Raw genomic sequence first — 8,240 nt, 5'->3', positions numbered from 1 at the left:
TTATCCATAACGCTAGCAAAATACAGGCGTTACGTTTCTTTGTAACAATTTAACATTTTTAATAAATTGATACTTTTTCATAAGAACAGAGTTAGTGTAAAAAAATCATGGAAGTCAGAATTATCCAGAGAAATAGCCATCTAATGATGTGCCTGCCACACATGATTTACTCCCTATTTAAAATTAAAGGTTTGTGGTTCTATAAGGGATGTGGTTGACCAATGACAATGTTATATCGTGTTATATCGTTAAAAAATGACCCCTTTCGAATAACAGTCGATCTGTTTTTGCATTTTCATAAAATCCAATAAAAATTGCATTTTTATTTGTATAATTATTTGTATAATATGTATAATTTATTCTTATAGATAAAATATTACTGAGTTCCCATTATTTTATGCAAGTAACGATCGTTAAATATTACTATTTTTATAATATTATTTACAATCGTAGAATAGATGAGTAAGTGTTTACTCATAATACATTAGGTAATTATGTTTTGATAACAAATAATAAACATTAAACTACATTGACATCGTAACCTCTTGTTTATCACTTTTAATTTGAATGCATATAAACGAACACACAAATTTTTTTCTGTTTATAGTAAACAAGTATTCAAAATGAAGCTCATTTTTTTTATGTTGATTGTGTTTATCGTGGCTGTTGCAGTAAATGGACAAGATGAAAATGAGCAGAAGCCAATTGAAAGCCAATCGAAGCCACAAACAGAAAGGAAACCAAGTCCAGTGAGGTTACCTGATATATCAGTTAAATTTATGAAAGATTGTCCACTAGGTTCTATTTTTATCAGAGGGCCCTGTCAAACACAATATAAATATGACTAAAGGTAAGTTAAAGTAAAGATTAATAGAAGTTATAATTTAAGTATTTTCTGATCACTATTTTTATGTTTATAGTTTCTGCTACCAAAAAATATTAGTACTAAATTATGTTTTGTCTCAACTGGTTATGTATTTTTCTGAGGTTTGCGTAATTTTATTTGTAATATAATATCGCATTTTTGACAATTCGACATTTACAAATATTTTTCCCTTTTATTCTTAAACAAATATTTAAAACATTAATGTTCGCATTTTATTTTCTTCATCTTTTAATGTAGACATGAGACTATGTCTGTCCTTCAATTTGCCTCCAGTAAGTTTTTTCATTCTATCGTTTTAAAGGTTTTCCTCCTGATTGTCTTTCTACTCGGAAACCGTCTCTTGCCGTCTTTACTACTCTATTTGCTGTTATTCGCCTTAGACGATCGTCTAATTTTACTCTTCGATTCCTTACCCTGAACATAATGTTTTCGACCTTGCATCTACGTCTTATGTCTTTACTTCTAGCTCTGTCTCATAGTGTTTTATTATCAATTTTTCATTTTATCAAAAGAGTTTTATCTTTGCTGTTTTTAACAATATTTTTGTTGTCTATGTATGTGTTTAGGTCCTGTTTCTGCAGCTTACGTGATTATTGGTCTAATGACTGTTTTGTAAATTATGCCTTTCATTTCTTTATCGATATTTTTATTTCTGCATATTGTCTCATTCAGACAATCTGCGGATCCGTTTGCTCTATTTACTTGAATTTTAACTTCTCTTTTTAGCTTTTCGTATATAGATAGTGTGATGCCTATATATTTAATCTCCATCACTTGTTCTATTATTTGAACTTCCAGCTCCAATTTACGTCTTAGTAAATTTTCTGTTATAACCATACATTTTGTCTTTATTGGAGATATTAACATGTTAAATGGCGAGTATATTAAATTGGTATAGCATATGTTGTTAATTAGCTTTATTTCAAGAGAGTATACAGGGTGTGGCATTAGTCAAGGAAGTCCAATTACTCATTTGTCGTAAGAGATACGACAAAACGGACCAACCTTTAAAAAGATTTTTAAATATACAGGACCACCCACATTGACTGGATGGAACAAACTTTGTTTTTTTTAATGGAATATGAAATGGAATATACAGAGTTATTTTTACATTTTTATACTCATCGCGATGTTATTATTTTTTAAATAACATGTTTGGTAGTGTTTTACGAGGTAATTTAAAAGATAATTACGTTTTTTATTAATTTCTTAGCAAAATCCTGTACAATTGTAGACATTTGATATCAAAAAATATGCTTACATTCAAAAGATTTTAAATATAGTCTACTATTGTCTAAAATTATTATCACAGCGAACTATTTTTATTTTTTCTATACCGGGTTGGTCTAAACTCGGAATTAGTATTTTCTGAATTTTCTGGGCTGGAATCCCTGGAAATTATGTCAAATTGACGAAATTATTTTAACTAGTCCCGTTGAATATATGTGAGTTAATGTGAATATACAAGGAAAGGAGCGGGAAGGTGGCCACCACGATCTCAAAATTTAAACAAGTTTGACTTTATTTTCTGGGGTTAAATAAAACATAAGGTGTATAAAATATCAGCTACACTAAAGAAGATATAAATGTGAAAACAAGAAATCAATGTACGAGATTAAACAGAAATGAATTAACTAGTGAAGTCGCTCTTTTGAAGATCGCTTGCAATTATATATTGATGTCGAGGCCATTTTGAACATTTATTATCAATTCAACGATTCTTGAGTTATTTTTGTTAAGTAAATATTTTGTTTTGTTTTGTAATATTAACAAATTAAGGATCAGTCTAGCTAATTATGTATTTTTTACGGCCAACCTGATGAAATTTCCCCTATTTGTTTAATAGCGTCAACTAGAGGGGTCATTAGCAATACCTATACATTATACATTATCTGGTAATGTATAATGTATAGGTATAGTTAATGACCCCTGTGGTTGATGCTATTAAAAAAAATAGGGAAATATTTTTTGCTGCAATTAATGTTTAACACAATAAATCCCGAATAACTTACAGAGATATTAGAGGTTGGGCCATATTTGGACTTTTATTGGACTTCTATTAAGTATGGTATTTCTCTTATTCGATTGTGTTATTTTAGGATACAGGAGAGTTTTCTTTGGTTAGAGAATCTTATTGGGTTTTATGTTAGGTAGTATTTGTTTGTGTAAAGTATTCTGTTTTATTGGAGGAAGGGTCAGGTGAGCTGGGTTGGTCGTGGGAGGACGATTATGTTTTTTGTCCTTTTGATTTATTTTCAGAATTTTTTTTCTGCGTTATCCTTTCCTGTAATTTGATCACAGTAGCTTATCGACTAGCGTAGGGATTTGTCCCAGTAAAACTCTTGGATTAGTATGGATTGTATGTCATATATCATAATAGATACTTGTAACGACCTTGAGAAGGTAAAAAAGCTATCGTTGTCTATTTCAGGAGGATTTATTTGGGATTGCGATAGGTTTAATTTGCGTTTGGATCTGATACAGGGCATTGTTTTCTTTTTGTGTGCCTTTGTGTGTATGTGTGTGTGTGTGTGTGTGTGTGTGTGTGTGTGTGTGTGTGTGTGTGTGTGTGTGTGTGTTTGTGTGTGTGTGTATGAGTGTGGGTGTTTGCATATGTGTGTATTTTGTGTTGTGTTTTACTCCTTTACTTTATTGAGTTCATATACTTCTTGCTATACCCTCCTTCAAACAGTTTTGTATCAATTATCTGTTTTTTTTTTCGTGATTCTCAACCGAATCGTTCCTTTAAAGCCGTAACCTGGGATGTTTCCCAGGTGGAACGTTTGTCGAAACTGTTATCTGGAGGTTCCATGCCTCCAGTTACACGAATAGTAATACAAACCGTTACGCGAATAGTTATTGGAACCGTTTTCATGACTCTTGTATAACGCTATCTGGAATTGGAACTGCCACCTATGCTTCTTTGAGCGCCATAGTTGCCAAAATTAGCCCTGGCAAAATAGCGTCAAACTTGTGTGAAATTAGTATCTTTCTGAAATTATTGCAAAATATGCTATTTTTAATGTAAGGGTTCTTTTAGTACATTCTTGCTTATAAGTCCTATCTGGAATGTTCCTCTCTAGCATTCAGTAGTTGGCTGCTATAATTGTTTATTTTCATTATTTGAATCATTTTTATTAATATCCTTAATATTCTGAATATATTTCTAGAAATGTGTTTCTTGTTTTTCAGTTTACTCATCATCATCAGTTGGCGCTACAGCCCTTCGTGAGCCTTGGCCTGCTTCAAAACATTCTTCCATCCTTCCCTATCGAGTGTTTGTCTTCTCCAGCCCCTCACTCCAATCTCCCTCAGATCTTCCTGTACATCGTCCAGATATCTGAGTTTAGGTCGCCCCCTTCTTCTTCTTCCGACTGGCCTGTTTAGCATAGTTATTTTAGTGGGATCACTCTCATCCATCCGCATAACGTGGCCCAACCACCTTAGGCGGTTTATTTTGATGGTCTTCACAATATCTGCATCACCAAAAAGTCTATAGAGTTCAAAGTTATATCGCCTTCTCCACAGACCCTGTTCATTTACTCCGCCATATATGGTCCTCAATACTTTTCTTTCAAAGACTCGCAGTAACTCTTCATCTCGGGTCGTCATTGCCCATGTTTCCGATCCGTATGTTAGCACTGGGCGTATTATTGTTTTATAAAGTTTGCACTTTGTTGCTATTGACATACTTCTCGCTCTTAGTTGAGGGCCCAGGCCAAAATAACAGCGGTTAGCCACGCATATTTTTTTTTTTTATCTCGTTGGATGTGTTATTTTTGTAGTCTACCAGTGATCCTAAGTAGCAGAATTCTTCTACCATTTCTATCGTTTCGTATTGCACCTCTAAGTTATTCTGTTGAATTCCCGATATGGCCGGCATATATTTAGTTTTCTGGATGTTAATCAGAAGTCCGATGTTTTCTGAAGCATTTTTGATACGTGTGAAAGCCTCCACTGCTTCATTTTGGGTTCTTCCAATTATGACGATATCATCAGCGTATGCCATTATTTGTATACTACGGGTATTACGGGTATATTGACTATGTTTGTCATCAGAATTATTATTGTTGCCCAAAAATTTCTACATAATATCCTTAAATGCAAAACAGCCTTCTCTGTAGAGATCTTTCGTGCTATTGGAAGTTTTATGTTATATCTACCCATCAAATATCTCTCTCTTCAATAGCGCTACAGCCCAAATCAAGCCTTGGTCTCTTCCAAACTATGCCTCCAACCTTTCCGGTCCCGCGCCAATCTTCTCCAGTTTCTCACGTCTAGCAAATTTTGCGCGTCCATTGCCACTTCATTTTCTTACCTTTTCCATGGCCTGCCTTTTGGTCTTGGCCCTGTATTTTCCTATCTAGGGCTCTGTTTGGCAATCTTTTGGCTTCTTCATTCTCACTACATGACTAGCCCATCAAAGTCTCTGAAGTTTAACGAATTCTGAGATCGGTGCCTCTTTGAATAGTTGGTAGAGTTCATGGTTGAGCATTTTACCTACCACCTGCTAAAATTTTGTAATTACCCAAATGGAGGAAGAGGAATATTAGAAAAAAATATTATTGTTTTATGAATGCGATATATTAATATGTTGTTAAATAATTATACTTTTTTGAAATAGTGTAAACCAACCAATTGTTGGCACCAGCCCAATTATTGGCAGTGGACACTTTATTTTTAAATAATTAAGGAGAAATTCACTGTAAGTACTTACTTCCACTTTTATAATGATCTGGCAACATGCATTATTTATGGTAGGGCGTAGAATACCATAATCGTCAATATCCCGCCAACTATTCGAGATTGAAGGTTAGACGTTAAGTTATCCTTACATTTTACCTGATTTCAGTAAGGCATCATCGGTGTTAGAGATAAGTTTATAATTTTAATATTAGCTGTGGTAACTAGAATGATATATCAGGTTAATATCTAGATTACATTGTACCGTTTTCGGGTTTTTATGCTTATTTTTTACATAAGTGCAATTATTTTTGTTAATGCCAATAATTTTATGTCATACTATAGCAAATGCTAGTGATTGGCAGTGCTGCAAATAATTAGGTGGGCGAGGTATTTTTTTACATTTAGTGATTGGCACCTTTAATTTCAGGAAGTCAAAAATGTTTATCAGATAGGGCAAGGCCCATCGAAAACAAATATTACCGTCATGTTCACATTTTCTGCTGCGGGAGTTACAACGCTGCCGATGATCGTTTATGCTTATAAAAGATTACCCAAAAGCATCGCAGAAGGTGTTCCAGATGGGTGGGGTATTGCTACTAGTGAAAAAGTTTGGATGCAAGCAGATGTTTTTTGTGATTATATATCTTCTAATCTATCTAAATATCTTTATTTAGTAAAACAACTTGTTACATTTCCAATTATAATGTTTGTAGACGGGCACAAAAGACATTTAAAATACCAACTAAGTCAACTATGTACAGAACTAGAAATAATCTTAGTGGCATTATATCCAAATGCCACTAGAATTTTTCAACCCGCCGACGTCTCTAGTTTCAAGCTACTTAAAAATGCTTGGAAAAGAGCTTTGTAGAACTGGAAGAGATAAAATTCATTTAAACAAACCAGTAAGAGTAACTTTGCTCCAATTTTAAAAGAAGCGGTAGATACTCTTAAACCACCGGCTATCTTAAGTAGTTTTAGAGTGTGTGGTCTTTGTTCTTGGAACGCGGATATTATTGACTACAGCAAATACCTAAGTAAAAAATATACCGTAGATAAATTTGGCGAAACCACAACTGAATCAATTAAATTGATCAATGTTTGCGACATATGCGATGAAGATACTTTACAGCTCTTAAAAGAAGCCAGAAAAAATGGAAACTCTGATAACACTAGCAAAAGTTTCACGGTACTACTTAATCTATTTAACATTTTATATCCTAATAATCTAAACAGTGAAAAAGGCGATAATTCACAAATTGTAATAGATGAAATGTTTTTGAAAGATATGTATGTAGTAGAAGAGAGAGCAGCGATGACCTTAACTTACGATATAGAATCTGTACCTGTTGTTCTTTTGGAATAAGTTACCATACCATAGCAATACCAATCCATGCAGGCAGACAACCTGGACAGTGGACTGTCATGGTGTTTCACAATATTGCTGACGTAGTCCAACGCCGAATGTTTCGGTAAACGAGAAGTTCCCAGCCACGAATCCTAAGACACAACCGATGCCCCGGAGTAGCCCCGGAATCACGTCTTGTCCTACCGAAGGTGGTGCTCAGTAACCACGTAAGCACAAGCGTACCCCCCGGCAATGATAAAACCCGGCGGGCAGATGGTTATGGGTTCGATCTGGCGGAAAGAATAGGCGCAATATGGTCCAGGTGTTTAACAGAAATTGTTTGAAATTTTTCTGTTGCCACTGTTTAAGTGAGATCTGGTGCTTCGGGTAAAGAATACATGATTTCCTGTGGATTTTTCGCACAGCCCAGTTGTAATGGGGTTTACCTGCTTTTATGTTTCTGATCTTCATCTACTTCTGCTGTTGGTTTTCTGAGTAGTTCGTGCCAGTTCGAACAACCTGGTTGAGGTAAATTAGGTTTATTTTCACATCGCTCATTGTTTTTCTGTTGTTGATCTGAATCTGATTTTAAATAGGCAGATTCGGGGATAGCATCATGATAAAACGGGATGATTTTTGTACATCTGAATCCCGATATTGCGAAGTAGTCCTACAAACGCTAGTCTCGAAATTTCTATTTGGATTCAATTTAATGTAGGAACAAACTTGTGATTTTTAAAAGCGCGCCCGCCTGTGGATTAAGTAAATTTTTTAAAATACGATTTTCAAGAATTTGTTAAGCAGAAATTTTATAAACAAACTAATTTGATAAACTACAGTAAACACATAATTTTTGCAGGTTAAAAGGACCACGTCATTAACAACAGCTTACAGAAGGCCCAGAATGTATTTCCGGTAGAATACGCTGGCATTATTATAAAATTTATAGATATAATAAAAGTTAACCTTAGAAGTTTATTGTACATTAAAATGAATAAAATGTAGTTTGTTTGACATCACGTTTACCTTTTTTTTGTCCTTATTTTAACACCTTGACTGCGTCACGTATCCCCAGGGGCATGTGCATAATTTTCAATTGTGCTGTAGTAAAATTGGTCAAACCGTCGCATCTTAAGGTAGCGATAAAAATAGTATTTATACGTCGTTTTAAGTGTAACAAATAGCTATCAATGGCAGTTTTTTAATTATCGCTATTGATGTCGATAATATGAGACGTGCCTCCGGAGACTCGTGACGCAAATAAACAAAAATTTATTGTTACTATGCGTCACAGACCCCGGAAGGCATGTGTCATTGTCA

At 34.3% G+C, this 8,240-nt stretch overlaps 1 long non-coding RNA gene across 1 annotated transcript; it reads left to right on the top strand.

The window, feature by feature from the left end:
• The first annotated feature begins 460 nt into the window (after nt 1-460).
• On the top strand, nt 461-7,934 carry LOC140440616 (uncharacterized). Its single transcript, XR_011950887.1, has 2 exons — nt 461-850; nt 7,780-7,934. It is a non-coding gene; the product is annotated as an uncharacterized lncRNA (long non-coding RNA).
• Nucleotides 7,935-8,240: the final 306 nt, after the last annotated feature.

The sequence above is a fragment of the Diabrotica undecimpunctata genome, chromosome 5 (assembly GCF_040954645.1).
Source record: "Diabrotica undecimpunctata isolate CICGRU chromosome 5, icDiaUnde3, whole genome shotgun sequence".
Lineage (NCBI taxonomy): Eukaryota > Metazoa > Arthropoda > Insecta > Coleoptera > Chrysomelidae > Diabrotica > Diabrotica undecimpunctata.
Note: the sequence above shows the minus strand (reverse complement) of the source record. Positions and strands in the feature narration are given on the sequence as shown.